The sequence below is a fragment of the Canis aureus genome, chromosome 15 (genome assembly GCF_053574225.1).
Source record: "Canis aureus isolate CA01 chromosome 15, VMU_Caureus_v.1.0, whole genome shotgun sequence".
Classification (NCBI taxonomy): domain Eukaryota; kingdom Metazoa; phylum Chordata; class Mammalia; order Carnivora; family Canidae; genus Canis; species Canis aureus.
This window is the reverse complement of record NC_135625.1, coordinates 8731377-8750394: the sequence shown is the minus strand read 5'-3', so window position 1 is coordinate 8750394 and position 19018 is coordinate 8731377.

Here is a 19018-nt window from a genome sequence, read left to right as displayed (position 1 = left end):
ATCTTATGGATGCAGGGCCTTCTCATATCAGTCTTGTTTTTTTATATATTTATTTTAATATTTTTATCTGCTGCTTTATACATTAACTCTTGTTATAGAAAAATTATTACCTGTTTACTGAATTTGATCTCTTACGTTTACGAGATTATCTTTTCTGAACATTTTGCTGATTCTTGGTTTTATATTCCTGTTTTGAATCTGAGATTCCCATTAGGTTGTTTTGAGAGTACTACATATGGCTTACTATACCCTGCCTCCAGGTCTGGTGCTGCATGTGTGGTGATATATACTTCCAGATGGTATGCCTATCTATGACTGGACCTTTGAGCATGGAACCTTTTGATTAATCTGTGTCTCTTGCACAGGGTTCTTTTCTGCTTTCTGGCCAAAGGGTCCTCATTATTCCCTCCTTCCCTTAGGGTAGATGTTTCTGTTGCCTACTGTTTAGTATGATAAGTGAGGGATAAAAAATCTGATTAGCCTGGTTGTCCCTCCAAACAAACATTCTAAGGCTTTTCCCTATCTCCAAGATGTCCCACATTTGAGTTCAGAACAACTCGTATAACAAACAGAATTGGTATAGAAATGAAAGCACACTCTGAGTTTAGTCACAATCTTCCTACCAAATGTATGCCAGGAATTTAACTAAATACTTTGTATGGAATTAACCATCAGATGCATGAAATAAATCATATTAGTATCCCCAGTTTGCAGAAGAGGGTTGTATCAGAGTCCAAATCATTTTACCAAGGTCAGTATAAAATAATCCATCCAATTTCCGTTTGGCAACATGGCCCATACCTAATCCACCATGATTTTCTAGCAGGTCTCAATGAGATGTGTGTGTGTATTTCCTTTTCTGTAATTTGGGTGTTGTCCTTTGTCCACTCTGGATCTCCTATTTCAGGAATGACTCCTTTTTGTTCTACCTATCTTTTCTCAGTGATGTTCTCACATCGTTGCCCTTTCCTGGGGAATTTTCTTTTTTCTGAATTAATAGTGAAGGGATAATACAAATTACGGGCAAAGTATTTTTAGCAATTATCTATATTCATCATTTTAAGTCTAGCTACAACTTTGAAGTATTTAAAGTTTCCAGCACTGCAATTATGGCTGTTTTCCATGTTTTAATTGTTACTCTTTGTGTATGAATGTGAAAAGAATTTAGGATAAATCTGAATTCTCTTAAATTATATATAGCATTGTGTTTATGTCTACATTCCTATTTTCTTTTTTTTTTCCTATGGAAAGGGTCCAAAGATTTCATTAGTCTTCAAATTGTAGTAAATCACAAAGACACACTATGTAGGAGAAACATGTCCCTACATACGCATATAATACTATGCTTCTATTTTCTAAATAAAATGGGAAACTAAAAAATGCATACAGACCTAGCTACATGAAAATAAATATTTTTCATTGGATTTACCATTGGAAATGAGGGTAAAAAGAGATCCGTGAAAGTACAAAAATGCTAAATCCTAAATCTTGCAAATATAGGAGAACAACAAATGAACATTTCTCATTTCCTCATAAAATGTAACATTATTTACAGACCACATAAAACACGCAAAATCGCTGTAATGGTAGTAAATATGTATTATCATTCTAAATCAAGCCATAACTAATGACACTCTGGGAAAGGTTTAGCTTATACTGAGGCTAGGTGTCTTGCAAATGAAAAGCTATTTAAGTGCTAAAATCAATTGACTATATAATACCATGTTTTCTGATGGGAATAGTGCACAAAAGATGCCTGGAAGTTGTTTGTTACAATGGCTAAATCAGATTCTACCTCTGGTTATTATCAACCCATACATTCGTCATTATAAACTGCTTCATATTTATTTTATTATATTGATTTACTTTAGCACCCAAGACAGTTTGAACTCCTACAAAATTCAGAAAACATTGATTTACTTAAATTATTCAATACTTTACTGTATGGCTATTATGTCATTTAACATTTTAGACAAATCAATACAACTTTTCTTAATTGCTTGTCACATACCAAAGGTATCGCAAATGTGTATCGCTGGAATCATTAATTTGCACTATGTTGATGACATTTTTATAAATCAACTAGCTTAAAACCATAAAGTGGCATATGTGGGGGGAAGTACTAGGATATGAAATGAATAATTTAAGCTAGTTGGAATATATAACTGCAGAATACTTTATTAAGTTTATAATAATTCTATTTCTCAAATAGCTGAAAGGTGGACTGCTGTCTTCTGAGGACATTGTGTATGATTTCTTTCCCCTCTTTTAAGTCTACATAAGTATGACAGATGAGATGCTAAGTAACCTCAATGCAATGTTTTCTATTCTGAGAACTCTTCTATGGAGAATTTTGACTACAAGGTAGAGGAACCACACTGTATTTGTGCAGAAAAAAATATACTTCAAGCATATTTTTGTATATCAAGTGATAGTGTGCTATCCTTGTGTTTTAGACGAGACCAAAATAATCAAAATGGTAAAAAGAACTCATCCAACAAAATGATCATCCAAAAGTGTTATAGGTCAACTTGCTGACACTATGTCCTTTTCGAACGTTCTAGAAAAAGTTATTGTGCATGTCTCAGTTTTCAACCTAGGATATAAGGCCTGCATGGGCAGGAATTTACATCTGCTTTACTAATCATATATATATATATATATATATACTCACACACACACACTCATATGTATATATACACACATATATTACATATATTTTACATGTAATTACATTCCTAATAATAGGTAATCAGTAAATTCCTAATAATAGGTAATATAAAAGTAAATATTTCTTGATAAGCAATGGATCAGAAAGTATGATAATTGTTCTGTATTTTATTTAACTTGGGTACTAGCACATGATGCTTGAGGAAGCTACATTTGTATTTTCCTACTATATCTAATAATATTGTGTTACATAAAATATGTGCAACATAACAAAAGGTCATGTTTAAGTGGATATGGTGGTCATATTACATTGAAGCTGTATTTGAACCCAGTATCATTATTGCTAAGATATCAGCTATACATTATAGAATGATGAGAAATATAGCAGAGCTCGAAGAAGAAAATAATAGTCACCCAAAGTCACAGCAGCCAAAAGATAGCAAGATAAATACCATTTGTATTTTGGAGAATAATTTTGCACTTGCATATAAATTACTATGCTCCAAGACTGCCCTGACAATTCTGTTTAATACTGTCACATATCAAAATACATTTAGAATTACCTACTTTAAATTTAGCGATATTGTAGCCTTGAAGAGTTTATATTGTATGAATGAGTGTGTTACTACAGTTATACTTGTAATAATTATTTATGTAACTATTTAGTCATTGATTTTATACTGTGTTTGAGGCATCTATTATGATCCAGAAATAGCTGTAGATAATTTCTTGCAATTGAAGAACTTTAGGTCTGAGAAAGGAAAGTACAAATGAGAACCTTAAAAGTGTGCTCGAAGTGATAGACTACAGGAAGAACACGGTGTAGGAATATGAACTATATCAGTGCTTCTAAAATCATGTCTAAAGCATCATTACCCTCTCATCTGTCATAAACTAATACTTCTGAAGAATCCAACAAGAAACTGAAATTCCGGAAAAATGAAAACAAAACATGGAACATATCAATTTTCATTATTAGGTTTGGTAAGGATAAAAGTATATCCAATAGATCAAAATAAACATAGCATTAAAAAAAGAAAATATTCACAAAACATATACTTGTTGATCCTTAAAAATGAACAGACTGGAGATGAGCTACAAGAATCAGTTTTGCTCTACTAACACTGTGTCCTTACACATCACACCTAGTCAGAAATTTATGAATGAAATAGCAGTTCTCTGTATAGAATATTTTTAGGTCCACTTTAAAGAGGTCTATCAATATTTACAGTTTTTATTGTGGTGAAAGTGCTTGTTATGTACTTACTACCAAATCTAGAGTGGATTATAACCTCACTACTTGCAGGAGGTAATACATATTTAACCTCTTATATAGTTTGTTTGAAAAATATATGTCAAAGAAGCGAGACAGAGGTGCATGTTGATAAAAGTAGGAGAGGAGATTATAAAGCAAGTTCAGCATACTAATTTATAATTTTTATCCAAATGTAGAGTTATACTTGGTTTTTGAAGTATACTCCCCTAAAAATTAATAGTATAAATCTTTTCAGTTTAAGCAAGTTTTTTGATGAAAAAATGTTTAAAAATAGATTCAAATCCGTGGATCTATCATTGATTGATCTAATTAATGAAAAATACAAAGCATTGTATTAAAATAATAAGGGATTGGTGATAACTTCCCTCTTTTATATTTTTATAAGTTCCTTTTTAAAAAGTTTTTATTTTAATTCCTGTTAACATACGTAGATAACATTAGTTTAAGGTATACATTACAGTGATTCAATACTTTCATTCATTACCCTGTGCTCACCATGACAAGTACACTCCTTAACCCCCATCACCTATTTAATCCATAGCATCCAGCCTCCTCCCCTCTGGTAACCACCAATTAATTTGTTTAAGAGTCTGTTTCTTGATTTGTATCTCTCTCTCACTCTCTCTCTCTCTCTCTCTTTTCCCATCTGCTCATGTGTTTTGTTTCTTAAATTCCACATATTAGTGAAATCATATGGTAGTTGTCTTTTTGTAACTTATTTTGCTTAGTGTTATATTCTTTGGCTCCATACATATTGCTGCAAGTGGCAAGATTTCATTCTCTTATGACTGAATAATATTCCGTTGTGTATATACATATACACTACATCTTCTTTATCCATTCATCAATTGATAGACACCTTAGACTGCTTCTGTATCTTGGCTATTGTAAGTAATGCTGCTACTTAAATTCAAAATGTATGAAAGACCAAAATGTGAGACCTGAAAGTATACAAAATGTCTTTCACACATGTCATGGTAAATGTACGTGTTAGATATTAGTTTGTTGGTCTTACAAAATCAAAGTGCTACTTTATAAGAAAAACTGGAAAATAATAATGTTTATATGTAAAATACCTATCTGCCTCTGTCAGCTTTTTTGTTCAGTAGTTTTTCAGGTAACTTGCTTTGAATTTATCCCTATTAATATTATGAATGTAAATGCTGATTAAATTTTGATGATTTCATGGCCAGTTAATCTCTGCAAATAACATAGTGAACTTCATGCTTCAACAATAGTTTGGGATACAAAAACTGAACTCAGTACTTAATGAAGCTGGAACAGATCATTTGGATCTATACATTTCAGAGTCCTTTCCAACATTATTATTTGGTTTAGTAATATTGCACATTCAGAAGTTATGTGTTTTTTTTTTCAGGAAAAATTCAAATGAAGTTTGTTTTACCATCTTTGAATTGGAATTCAAATATACATTTCAGGGATCCCTGGGTGGTGCAGCGGTTTAGCGCCTACCTTTGGCCCAGCGTGCGATCCTGGAGACCCGGGATCAAATCCCACATCGGTGCATGGAGCCTGCTTCTCCCTCTGCCTGTGTCTCTGTCTCTGTCTCTCTCTCTCTCTCTGTGACTATCATAAATAAATAAATAAATAATTTAAAAAAAAACAAAAAAACCCCAAAATATACATTTAATTTTCTAATTTGTCTAATACTTAATAATAAAATTTTTAAAATAGGCTTTGCTAATTTTTTAAAAGATTTTATTTACTTGAGAGACAGTATGAGTGAGAGAGAGAGAGAGAGGAGAGGAGAGGGAGCACAAGCAGTGGGGAGGGGTAGATGGAGAAGCAGACTCCGTGTTGATCAGGGAGCCTAATATGGGATTCCATCCCAGGACTCTGGGATAGTGGCCTAAGCTGAAGGCAGGCAGACACTTAACCCACACGGCCACCTAGGTGCCCCAGGTTTTGTTATGAATTTTAACCTGATAAAAATATTTTTTTCTTGAAAAACATAAGATGATTAGCAGGATAACATTAAACTTTTCCATGTAATTTAGAAATATATCAGAAAGTAGAGACTTTTCAGAGTAAATCTATTTATCATAATTGACTTGAGTTGTGCTCTAATTCTCCTTCTGTAAGGAAAAAGCAAAGATAAAGTTGCTACTATGATCCATTCAAAATGTTGTCTTCAAGATTTCTGAAGTGTCCTAGCCAGAAGCATATCCCATAAATGTATTCTGCAGGCAATCTTTAATGCAGTAATCTAAATTGTTCAGATATGGGATATACATTGCAAATATTATTGTCATTTTTTGTATTACTATGTCCTTACAGTTTATCCCTAGTAAAAACATGTTTTCCATTACATGTGATTGATTCTGTCAAATACAGCTTCACATCACACTCCTTGCTCATGCCTATACCTGAAATTCTCCACTGTCCCCCCACCCTGCTAGGTGGCATGCTAGGGTAATCAGCGCTTATATTTTACATGTTAGAGTAAATGTTACCTCGGAGAGGCATAATCAGAGTTAAGTGAATTCTATTCATTCTCTCAAAACATCCTATACTTGTAGAACCTAATCCAATTTCATATTATGTATCTGGCATGTGTTACAGATTTTGATAAAGTTAAGGACCATGTCTCATTCCTCATTATGCATCCATTTTTTAACGTGCTGATGATACATAGGAGGTCTTTACTGATCACCTGCTGAATGAATACTTGAATATGATTATTTGCAATGGCATAGGTTGAATATATATATAACTGAATGCTTTTTGGACTTGCCAATGATTTCCAACCTTGTCAGTCACTCAACTGGATGATTTAAGTTGCTTTATTACTGTGTTTCTGCTTGCATTTGACTCATTAGAATCAATTTAAGACAATCAAAGTTTTGTGTTTTTAAAAAGAAAGCCAAATTAACATGTAGAATCAGAAGCAATTAAATCTGTATTTTAAACATTTTCAGTATGTCCATATGAGACATAGTTAGTTTCATAAAGAACTATGATTCATAGCAATACATTCTCTTAGTGTTATATCTCAACTTACTTCTACACAGTGTAATTAATTACCTGAGGAGCTTCTACTTAAACATTTCTCCCGGTAGGTCACATGATTTCTGTGGGATATGCATTTTCATTACCAGTAGCACAGCTAATGTGATAAATAAGTGGAATCACATCTTTAAGAGTGCAATTATACAGAGGGATTGATGGCTTCTATAAAAGCATCTAAAACTTAGGCTAATAATGCTACATATTAGATGTGACTTTTTAGTAGTTTTGAAGGAAAACCAAATTGTACATAGAATAACACTTTAGAAAATAGAATAACCATGTAATTTGCAGAAATAAGAATGACCTACCTACAAAGCTTTGGATGAGCAGGAGAATCAGTTGTTGATGGGCTTGAAAGCATTTGTCTTACATATGACTTTTTTAAATATACAACTACTTTTGTTCTATCAACTTCCTAATTTGCAAATTCTAGGCTTAGATCCTAAAGTATGTTATTTCATCACTAGTATCACTCTATATTACTAGTTAGCTGTTTTATTTTATTTTTTTGTTTGTGAAGGACAAATTGAACACTAATTAATTTAATTTGTGTTAACATTATCTCTAAATAATCTGATTTGGTATGATCCCATTACCAGATTCCCTTACATAAGAACAATCTCATTAACAAGGCCCTGAGATAGCACTTTAGATCCATTTGGTAACACAGATACAGGCATAAACTCATTACATGATGCACTCTCCATTCTTAAATTGATGAGGTTTGCTCTAGCTATTGTTTGGGAGTAATATGCCTATAATCTAGTATTTCTGGAAGGAATAAAGAAAATCACTGTTTTTAAGAGAAAAGCTTATAAAGAGAAGGAAAGAGGAAGGAAAGGAAGGAGGGAAAGAAAGCAAAGACAGACTGAAAAATTAAAGGTATAAATGATTTCTTAATCACACTACACAATAAGGTAATACTTATTAAGTTATAGAAACATTTTAACCTGCGCTACTCAACCCCATAGAGGTTCTGATTATGACTCAATGCTATTAAATTATTTGAAGACAGACAACTATAAATACTTCGCCATTGTTACTGAGACTGTCTTGTATCTTCAAGGAAACTGATATGAATGTGCATCTCTTATTTGAATTTTGGTTAAAAATTAGCAATACACTAAGTCTACTGACAGTATTTGATTGATAAATCTAAGATCCTGTGTTATTTCAGTACCCTCCTCTTACTGAAATATTGAAATATAATGGGTGGTTGAGTATGGGTGTGTGCAGGAAGCCAATGCTCAGGGCACCAGACAGAAAGCAAAGCTTCTTTATTTCCTTTATGTTAGGATTCAAACTGAAGTACTGTGGGCAAATTAAAACTGATATGACAGGAAAGTTTTCTGATACCCTCTTTCATTTCCAAGCTGGTAGATATCTGGATTTTTTATGTGGCTAAAATGAAAGCATGAATTGTAGGGAGATAAGTTTTAATTTTTTTTAAATGTGTAAGTTTTATTTAGGAAAATAATAGCATTATAAGCTATCTAAGGAAGAATAGGAGTTTCTACCTTAATCCTTCTTTCCTGATTCCCACTCCCCAAAGGTAAACCTATGCGACTCAATCATCTATTTCTTCTGGCATGTTGCATTGTATTTCTAAACATTGGAATCGCTAATGTCACAATTTCTAGATTTTTCTGTTTATGAATAGTTGTCTGCCTGCTGTGGATTGTGATGATGTAACCTTGTTCAAAGTCCTGTTACCCATCTTCCTCGCCACATACTTTCCAGTACTCATGTCTCAGTTCCTGGCTCAATGTTCTACTATTTAATTTTATTATTATCATAATAAGTAAACTGGCTCCCATCATTTATTGTTCCTATTACATTTCCTGTTTGGGACAGCATTTTGCTTTTCTTGGAGCTAGTAATTATTTCATGTGAGTGTATGTGTGTATTTTCTTTCTTCCTATCACTGATTGATTAACCTAGGCTTTCCAAGAGAACTGTAGAACTCATCTCAACATGCTCAAATATTTTATCAGGTAAGATATCCATTCCATCTTTTATTTTCTTGGACTCATGTTTCCTGAAACACTTGGTGTTCATCTTGCTTCCTGAACTGGTTGTGTTCTAGATCTGACAAAGAGCTGTTGTAGAGGAACATTTTATTTTGTTCCTGGGAAGTCTTGTGCCTTTTTTCTGTATTGAATACTTTTCTTTTGTTTCCCACACTGTTTATTTTTTATGATTCACTTTTATCATATTTATGAAACATGTACTCTAGTAGCTTTCTGAAAAACAATAAATAAAGATAAATATTTTGAAGCTTGCTATTCTTAAATGGTCTTTGTACCATTTGATATATTCTTTATATCCTTTGATATTTAGGTTGACATTGATATCCATTTTTGATTTAAATATAAAGTTTATTGATATTTTGGTCAAGACTGCAGGTTTTTTACTATTAGCTTTGTGACACTCACTAGCTACTTGCTCCCAATATTTATTTGCATTGTTTTCCCTTTATTTCCTTTGTGGTGTCTGTGTGCTTATCAGAAAGACATCAACTGGGGATCCCTGGGTGGCTCAGTGTTTTGGTGCCTGCCTTTAGCCCAGGGCGTGATTTTGGGTCCCAGGATTGAGTCCCACATCAGGCTCCCTGCATGGAGACACAGCCCTCTGCCTGTTTCTCTGTCTCTGTCTCTGTCTCTCTCTCTCTGTTTCTCTCATGAATAAAATCTTAAAAAAAAGACATCAACTATCTACCATTATCAATTAGATTTGGTTACTGTAGAGACTGAATAACAGTGGCTTAAATCAAATATTTCTCTCTTCAGGTAGCTGTCTAAATATCCTCAGTTGAAGGCTGACATGATACCTCCCCTATATTAGGAATCTAGTTTATTGATTCTTAAATCTCTACTGTTCCACCATATGGCTTCCATTTTATCATTTGCCATGGCTGCCCCAGCCACTTGCATGCATGTGAGTTAGCAGGAAGAGGAGAAGGGAGAGTAGGGCACCCGTTACCTTTAATGGCATTGCCAAGAAGTCACACATATCAAAAACTTTATACTTTGCAAGCCAAAAAAATATAATTAGTTTCTTTTCTGAATACTCCATTTGCATAGCATTGTGATATATTTTTAAAGAATGCATTTCATTTATGTTGCCTGGCTTTATACATTTACTGGAATTTTTTTAAAACTAAGAACGCTGCCTCCTAAAAAAAAAAAAAAAAAAAAAAAAAAAAAAAAAAAAAAAAAAAAAAAAAAAAAACTAAGAACGCTGCTTATTTCTTCTGAGCTGTTTCGTTTTGTTGGTTTTTTGTTTTTGCTATTGGTATGGACACATGCATGGTGATCTCTGGAAAACTATAATTAAAAATAGGGCAGTAAGGTGGCGATTGGAAACACTTTTTGGATGGGTTTCATTAACAGAGTAAAGAATTTTACCATAGTGTGGTTAATAAGAGTATGTTAATCCACTGGGCAAATCTGAAATGTCATCATGTTTTGACGTTTGGTCTGTTCCACGGCTCAGAAAGAATCCTGGGAAGTATGTTAAAAAGAGAGCAGAGGGGTGTCACCATGCACTTTGCAGGCTTGCATTCATTCTTAATTTCATTCCTTCTCTGAGTTTAGTTATTTGATTCCAGAGCCTTACTAATCCAGCCTTCTCAGAGACTTTACTTTCTCTATTATGCTGTGGTGGGAAATCTACATTCTCTTGGTAGCAAAGCCTTGCAGAAAAAAGTCTAGAGGCCTCAGTCATACTACTTGCAGTCTTAACTCTCACATTCCAGCCTTCAGAGATAGTTGTTGCATCCAAAGTTCTGAGACCCCTGTTTTCTGTTGGATAAATTAGCTGCTATTAATTGGCTCCATGACTGTAAGGATTATCTTCCTTTCACTGCTAAGTCAGTTGTCCTTATTTATCTACTTTCCCTCAAAATTCATCAACATTTTTTATCTGTACTTGTATTGGAATACAATTTGATATTTTATTTGTATTGCTGGGGTTTAAGGAGGGAACAGAGAGAAAACCATTGGATAAATCCTTCGTACATAAGTGGAAGTTTCCTAAATTTACTTATGGAGTAGCTTTGAGGGTAACAAAGGAATATTTTATCTTGTAAAACACAAGAGCAGGGAATAGAGATGTGTTGCTCCCAAATGGCAAACTGCTGAGATTGCATCTGTATGAGATACCTGGAAGCTAGATCTCAGGTCTCTGAACTCTCATCCTCAGCAAGAGGACATGACACAAAGCAGGAAGGCCAAGAAAAACTTCAGCAATGAGGACAGGCCATTTTTCAATTTGTAGGCTACCCAGGCAGAAAGAGGACCCTCCTGAGACATAGTCATGTTCTATCCCTCTGTTAGAACTGTCAACCAGATGCTACCTAGAAACACAGATCTTTGATAAAGTCCTGTCTTTTGTCAACACACTAAAAGTCTTATCCCTATTACATCATAAGACTCATAACACTTCTTTTGTGCATGTTACTAAATTCCTCCTACTGGAACTTTACTAGAACCAGGATTAATCTAATCACTGAGTAGTTAAAGGTGTGACAGGAATCCTGAGATTTTGCTCAGCCTTTCTGAAATGCTTTAATCAACTTTTAAAATTACCATTCTTTATAAGCTAAACAATTATTTTTACGTGTGATATAGCCATAATTATGGAAAGAAAAGCATTGAATTAAACATACTACCTGGGGATCCCTGGGTGGCGCAGTGGTTTAGCGCCTGTCTTTGGCCCAGGGCGCGATCCTGGAGACCCGGGATCGAATCCCACGTCAGGCTCCTGGTGCATGGAGCCTGCTTCTCCCTCTGCCTGTGTCTCTGCCTCTCTCTCTCTCTCACTGTGTGCCTATCATAAATAAATTTAAAAAAAAATTAAAAAAAAAACATACTACCTGGAGTGTGGATAGTTACATTAGACTGCACTTGGTGTAATAGTTTTTTGTTACTTCTGTAATAAGTTGCCACAAACTTAGTAGCTTAAAAGAACCACAGAAATTTATTATGCTACAGTTCTAGATATCAGAAGTCTAAAAGGAGTCAGAAAGGCTGCATTTCTGTTCAAACTCCTTGTGGGAAAGGGAGAAGGCAAAAACTGGAATCTGTACCTTTGCCTCTTCTAGTTTCTAGAGAGTATCTTTATTCTTCTTTCATGATCCCATCATCACATCGTCTGAACCTCTGCTTGTTATTGTATCTCCTTCTCTGACTCTAACCTTCTGGCCTCCATTTTATAAGAACCTTTGTGATTGTGTTGGGCCCACCTAGGTAATCCAGGATAATGGTCTCATCTCCAGAATTCTTTTTTTTTAATGCCTTTTAAAAAACTATTTATTTATTTATTTGAGAGAGAGAGAGAGAGAGAGAGAGGAACAGATAGAAGAGCCTAAAGTAGGAAGGAAAGGGAGAAGCAGACTCCCTGCTGAGGATACCATACAAGTGGGTCTCAATCCCAGGAGCCAGGGATCATGACCTGAGCTGAATGCAGAGGCTCAACCAACTGAGCTACTCAGATGCCCCTCACCTCCAGGATTCTTAAGGTAATAACCATTAGTCCATTTGCCATGCAAGGCAACATAATTACAGGTCTGGATATTAGGAAACAGACATCTTTGAAGAACAATTATTTGGTCTACCATGCTTTGGAATCATGAAATTATCTCTAATTATTAGATCTACTTACAATACTTAGTATGTTGTTACTTACACACACACACACACACACACACACACACCACAATATTCCAAAGACTGTGCTCCATCTTAACTTTCTCTTAGGTAAACATTTTTCTTCCAACATAGGGATTTTATCCCCAAAATATATAGCTATCATTTTTAAATAATGAACATAGTTCTGTTATATAAAATAGTCATTTACAAAGATGTTTTAAGATGTGTGTGTTAACAGAAATGACAAACATAGGGGAAATCTTGTATTTCCTTTTTGATACAATAGTAAACATGCTATGTTGTTACTCAGTCTTAAAAAAATTGTGTATGTTGACAATTCTAATGTTAATTGTGTATTTTGTACTAAGAAGCATGTTTGGGTTTATTGAGTTCTTTTTGAGTCTTTTGCCAATCAGTTACAAATAAATGGAACATGTAGTTATTTTGTTAAAATAACCATTGAAAAATAGATATTTATGCAATTTAGTTGCTAAACTCATAGAAAAAAACTGTAATATATTGAACATGTGCCTGTTAGTTATTCTAAGCCTAACAGTTTAAATCCTAACCTCAGTGAGATTTCCATGTTAATTGAGTATGCCAACCAGGTATCTAGCTATTCTTGGAGTGTTGTCATTTCAAATATTTGGTCACCTTCTTTTCAGACCATTTTGTTTTGGAAAATATGCTCAGAATGCAATTAAGATATACTTTGAGGGACTGCAAGGCACACACCAGGAGAAACGTTAGCACACACAGAAAATGCCAGAGCCACTTACTTTTGTATTACTAAACAAGCAAAGACTTACTTTGTATAAGAAAAAAAAATCCACATAGGCTTTTTGTGTACCCTCAGTTCATGTGCTTTGTTAATTTTTTAAAACTTTTATACATGGGATTATTAACTAATTTGATTCTTTTTTACTGGCCTTCATTAAGCTTTTCCTCTCTCCTGGATCTCCTCAAAACATAAACACCCAAATCTCTCTCATCCTTGACTTTCTTAATTTCTGCACCATTTTCATCTCTGCCAAGTTTCTTGAAAGAACAATAGGCCGGTATAATCCCAATTCATACTACAGTGCTCTGCCTTCAAATTTATAACTCCCTTTTTCCTCTGAAACTTCTTTCTAAAATAAATTCTATATTCAAAACAAATAGGAATTCTGAGTGCCTGTCTTGATCATCGATTGTTTTAAGTATCTGTGTCATCTTCCTTTTTTCTTTTTCTCCTGTACCCCTCCATATTTCCTTTTTCTTTTAAATCTGAAGATCTCAGGATCCACCCCATGATATGCAGGATTCCAAAATGGCAGCCCAAAACTGTGCCACCCTATACCTGTGAAATATGATGTAATATCACCTCTGCGATCATATCATGTTGTATAGCACAGGAAATTTATTTGATTGGACATGAACTAATCCTGTGAACCATTTCAAAAACAGTTTCTATCTGGCTTAGCAGACGGAAACATTTGAAACAGAAGGATGTGATGCACTGTGGATGGCTTGAAGATAGAGGAGATTATCTGACATGGAAGTAGGTGACTTCTAGAAGCTGAGAGCAGCTCTCATTTAACAGACATTGAAGAAATGAGGACTTCAGTCTTACAACTTCAAGGAACTAATTTTCTTTTGAGAATCCAAATGAGCTTGAAAGGGAGAGCCCTAATTCTGGATGAGAAAATAGCTGGTCAACATTTTGATTTCAACCTGAACAGAGAATCTGACCAACCCTGCTACACTTCTGACTTACAAAAACTTGAGTTATTAAATGGGGATTGTTTTAAGTTAAATGGTTTATGGTAATTTATTACACAACCATAGAAAATTAATATATATTCTTTAAGATGTTCCTTTTATTATTGATATTTTTGTTTACAGGAAAATGCCATCCTGTCTTGATGTTTAAAAACCACTTGAATATTCATAAACACTATATATATATATATGTTTATATTTATAAATATAAAGAGGAACCAGTTGTTGAAGGTGATCAGTTTATATAGTCAGATTGAGAACAACTGAATAGAAATCATCACTCTATTAGTCAATATAGACATATAACAGGCATTCAGTGTAAAATCCAAGTTCAAGTTCCACAGACCAAATGTTTTATATTTAAACAATATTTTGCTATCAACCATCCTAGAAATAGTCAGAACTTTATTCATGAATTTTAGTCTAGAAATCTCCATCGATTTGAAACAAAATTGCATAGATAACCCAATTATCCTTCCTTTCACACTTGTTGATTTCTATCTCTGGAGGATTATTTTCAACATACTTGTAGAAACTAAAAATATTTAAGTTCAGTAGTCTAGAATAATACTTCCAAAAGTATTTTATTTTTTTTCTTTTTGAATTAAAAAAAAATATGTGAATTAGAAATGCTAAATACCTAAGAGTTCTCATCTGAATTCACTGCTATCTCTCTGTTGTAACACAATACCAATCTATAACAACTGAAAATAAAAATTTAAGAAGAATGCAATAAATCAATATGGAAGTCACAATAAAGAATTTGCTATCCAGGGCAGCCCAGGTGGCTCAAGCAGTTTAGCACTGCCTTTGGCCCAGGGCCTGATCCTGGAGACCTGGGATCGAGTCCCACGTCAGGCTTTTTGCATGGCGCCTGCTTCTTCCTCTGCCTGTGTCTCTGCTTCTCTCTCTCCTCTCAGTGTATTCTCAGAAATAAATAAATAAAATCTTAAAAAAAAGAATTTGCTATCCAAAAATTTATATTTGTATATTGAGGCATTTGCCACACATTCAGAGTGCCAAAAAGAAATATCTGTATTACTTTGTTAAAAAAATAGAATCAGGACAGTTCAAAGATATACAAAGTCGGTGAGTATGTTGTGTTGAAAGTTTTTTAAAATTGTTTTACAGACAGCTAAATCACAGGTGATCAACTACATTTCTCCCTACATTTTTATTTTTATTAAATTTATTGAGCTAAAGTCAAAAGACAGAGAGAAAGAGAGAGAGAAAGAGAGAGAGAGAGAGAGAGAATGGGGAAAAAAGAACATAGATCCCGAGCTATACATTATGTAAGTTTGAGATACTGAGTTTATGGTTTATCAAAGATTTGACTTGAACTATACTGTAGACTAAATGGACCTAACATGTATATGCAGAACATTTCATGCAATAGCAGGATACACATTTTTCTCAAACACATATAGCACATTCTCCAGGATAGACTGTGTATGAGGTAAGAAAACAAATCTTAGAAAATTTAAAATTGAAATAATAACAAGTATCTTTTTTTTGACAATAGTGATATGTAAGGAGTAATTAGTAACAGGAGGAAAGGAGGAAAATTCACAAATATGTGTCAATTAAACAATATGCTCCTGGACAACCAGTGGGTCAAAGAAAAAATCAAAAGAGGAATAAAAAATATCTTGAGAAAAATAAAAAGTGAAACACAATATTCCATATACACAGGATGCAGAAAAGACAGTCATAAGAGGGAAATTTGTAGTGATAAACACCTAAATTAAGAAAAAAGAAGGATCTTAAAGAACTTACCTTACATTTCAAGGAACTAGAAAGAAGAAACTCAGAAGTTTAACAGAAGGAGTGAAATAACGATCAGAGCAGAAATAAATGCAATAAAAATTTTAAAAAGCAGTTGAAAAAATCAATGAGACTAAGAGCTGGTGTTTGAAAACATTTTACAAAATTTGACAAACAAGCTATATTAAGAAAAAAGAAATTCAAATGAAGAAAATCAGAAATGAAAGAGGACACAATGCAACTAATTATATGCCAATAAATTGGAGGAACTAGAAGAGACACATGGTTGTAAACATACTAACTACCAAGACTCAATCATGGAAAAATAGAAAATCTGAAAAGACCAATATTTAGTAAGGAGATTGAATCAGTAATCACAAATATCCAAACAAAGAAAACCCCAGGACCAAATGGTTTCACTGGTGAATTTTATCAAACAATAAAAGAAGAATCTTCACAAACTCTTCCAAAAACTTAGAGAAGGGAACTCTTCTAGCCTCATTGTATGAGGCTAGCATTACTCTGCTGCCAAGGTCAGATAGAGACACCAAATAAGAAACTATAGACCATATCTCTGAGGAAAATAGAAATTTGAAACTGGATTCAACAGGATATTAAAAGTCATACACCATATCAAGTAAGATTTATCCCTGGAATACAAGGATGATTCATCATACATAAATCAATCAATGTGATACACGTTTATAGAATAAAAGTTGAAAATGATCATTTCAATAGATGCAGAAAGACATTTGATGGAATTCAACATCCATTCATGACAAAAACTCTCAATAAATTATATGGAAGGAACATACCACAACTCTATGTGATATATTTAAGGCCATTTATGACAAGCGCACAGCTAACATGCTCAATGAAGAAGGAATGAAAGCGTTTTTATACAAGATCAGTAGTTAGACAAGATATCTGTTCTTACCACTCCTATTCAACTAGTTCTGGATATTCCAGCCAGAGCAATTAGATAAGAAAAAGAAATATCCAAGTCAGAAAGAAAGAAGAAATATTTGCTGTTTGAAGATTATATGATCTTATAGATACAGAAAATTCTAAGGATTCCACAAAAAAGCTATTATAGCAAATTCATTAAAATTGCAGGATTCAAAATCAACATAAAAAATTAGCCGTGTTACCGTAGACTAACAACATGATATCTGAAAAAAGAAATAAAGAAAAGAAACTAATTTACAGTAGCATCAAAAACAATAAAAACCTGTATACTGAAAACTGGAAGACTTGGATGAAAGAAATGAAGAAGTTGTAAATGAATAAAAAGATCCAACCCCATGTTTGTGGACTGTAAGAACTGATATTAAAATAACCATATTACCTCAGACAAATCAAAATTCCAATGGATTTTTCTCCTAGAAATAAAAAGAGAATTCTAAAATTCATACAGAACCACAGATGACCTTGAATAGCCGAAGTAATCCTAAGAATTAAGAGCAAAGCCAGGGGCACCACACTTGCAGATCTGAAATTATATTATAAAGCTATCATAATCAAAACAGTATGTTACTGACATAAAAATAGGTCGGTAGACTATGGAACAAAATTGGGATCCTAGAAATGAACCCTCAGATATATAGTTTACTAATATTTGACAAGGCAGCCAAGATACTTAATGAAGAAAGTAGAGTTTCTTCAATCAATGGTGTTTGGAAAACTGGATAATCATAAGGAGAAGAATTAAATTGGACTCCTATCTTACACCACTCACAAAAACTACCCAAAATGGATTAAAGACTATGAAACTCTTAATAAAAAAAAAAAAATAAGGAAAAGCTTTATCGGTTTCACAATGATTTTTGAATATGCCACGCAAAACACAAGCAAGAAAAGCAAAAATAAATAAATGGAATATGTGAAATTTTATCATAGCGAAAGAGAAAGTAACAATACAATGGGGGAAAAAACTATGTAGTTTTTTTTTGTAAGGATATAATATTTGTAAACTATCTGTTAAGGGGTTACTATTTGAAATAGTAAAATATGTTCAAAATATAATAGCAGAAACAAAGCAACTCAAATACTATGATTTGTAAAATGGACAGATGCGAATACACTTTTCCAAAGAGGGCATACAAGTGGCCAAAAAATATATTAAAAGATATTCAATATCACACATCAAGGAAATGCAAATGAAACCACAATGATATATCCCCTCAAATCTGTTAAAATGGTTGCCTTTTAGAGAAGAAATAATGAGTGTTGCAAAGAAGTGGAGTAAAGGGACCATTTGTGTGCTATTGTTGGGATTGTACATTGGTACAGCCACTACTGAAAATAGTGGAGGAACTGTTGATATGTCAGTCAAAGGGTACAAACTTCCATTTAGAAGATGACTATTGGAGAGCGAATGGTTCAATATGGTGACTATGGTTAGCATTGCTACATTAAATACTTGAAAGTTACTAAGAGTTACTAAGTTACTTGAAAGTTAGTACTTTCAAGTACTTTCAAGTACTAAGTAAGTTACTTGAAAGTTTTAGTAACTTGAAAGTTACTCAAAGTTACTAAGAGAATAGATTCTCTCTCACACACATGTAATTATGTGAGATAATGGAGGTTTTAACCAACTTTAGTGTGGTCATCATTTCACAATACACACAAGTATCAAATCACCATTTGTGTACTTTAAACTTACGCAATGTTATATGTCAATTCTATCTCAAAACTCCAGAAAAACTAAACTTCGTTGGTTAGGACATTTTTGAATTACAAAAATATGGGGAATACGTATATAGTACGGTGTCCACATACCTCAGATCCAGTTCCCTCTATGGTGAGATCTTACATTCTAGCATGGTACATTGCTATAGCTAATGAACCAGTACTGATGCATTAT